We start from the raw sequence: 1,069 nt of genomic DNA on the forward strand, positions 1-1,069 counted from the left end.
TAGTAGAAAATCGAAAAAGAAAGAAAAGCTGGAGTAACGCATCTGCAACTGACAGTGAAAATGAAACGCATCAGAAGGAAGGAAGGAAGGAAGAGTATAAGGTAGTGATGAAACTTGAAACCGGATCTTTCAGTATCATTAATCCGCTGAAATTATCTAAAACAATTAAGGAAGTGATAGGACTTATTGAAAGTGTTAAGAAGTTGAGGGATGGTAGATTGATAATATATTGTAAGGATAGTAGGCAACAAAAGAAGGCTCTAGGAGTTAAATCGATCATGGGACAAAGTGTGATTTGTTCAGTACAAGAAGAAAAGAAATGGGTGAAAGGAGTAATAACAGGGATCCCCACAGATGTAACAGTTGAAAAGATTAAGAGAGGTCTTTCGGGAGCCGCAGTGATTGAGGTGAAAAGACTAAAATGCATTAGGAATAATGAAAGGGGAGACAGCCTTTCTGTGATGATTCATTTTGATGAGGATAAGCTGCCAAGTAAAGTCTTTTTGGGATTTATGAGCTTCTCGGTCAGGCCCTATGTACCCCCTCCTTTAAGATGTTATAAATGCCAAAAGTTTGGGCATGTAGCGGCTGTATAAATTTTATTGGCTATTCTAGATTACATAAAACTAACTAAAACACACAAAAATACACACACACATGTACAGTTTCTTAGACCGCGAGTTGACTGAGTTTCATAGTTCTACCTCATTTTCACGAATGATGTAAATTCACCTTAAGAACTCACAAAGCAGAGAATCTAAATTCACCAGTTCAGCAGATCGAAGATTTTGTTTGTACATGCGTTTTGCTGGTTGACAGCTGGAAAGCTGAGGTGATTCCGTCGCTGACGCGGGCTTCCTGGATGTCTTTGAGGGAACCCCGTTACTGATTGGTTGGTGACGTCGGAATGATGTCCTTTGGGAAACCCCTCGTTGGATTGGTTGGTCTGTGATGAAGCAGGGCTTGAGCAGTTCTGCTGACAGTCTTAGTTTGCACGACTTTAAGTTATTTGAAGATTTCAACAATGTATCACTGAAGTGTTGAGTTTTAGATGGCTGGTCGCTTTTGA

The 1,069-nt window shown here is 39.9% G+C and overlaps 1 long non-coding RNA gene across 1 annotated transcript in view; it reads left to right on the plus strand.

Moving 5' to 3' along the window:
* Nucleotides 1-82: 82 nt before the first annotated feature.
* LOC107566276 (uncharacterized) overlaps nt 83-1,069 on the plus strand; it is a 16,550-nt gene continuing 15,563 nt past the window's right edge. The window contains exon 1 of the long non-coding RNA XR_001606495.1: nt 83-101. This is a non-coding gene — a long non-coding RNA (uncharacterized lncRNA). The remainder of the gene's footprint in view (nt 102-1,069) is intronic.

Source organism: Sinocyclocheilus grahami, unplaced genomic scaffold, assembly GCF_001515645.1.
Source record: "Sinocyclocheilus grahami isolate Dianchi unplaced genomic scaffold, SAMN03320097.WGS_v1.1 scaffold1066.1, whole genome shotgun sequence".
In the NCBI taxonomy this organism is placed as follows: Eukaryota; Metazoa; Chordata; class Actinopteri; order Cypriniformes; family Cyprinidae; genus Sinocyclocheilus; species Sinocyclocheilus grahami.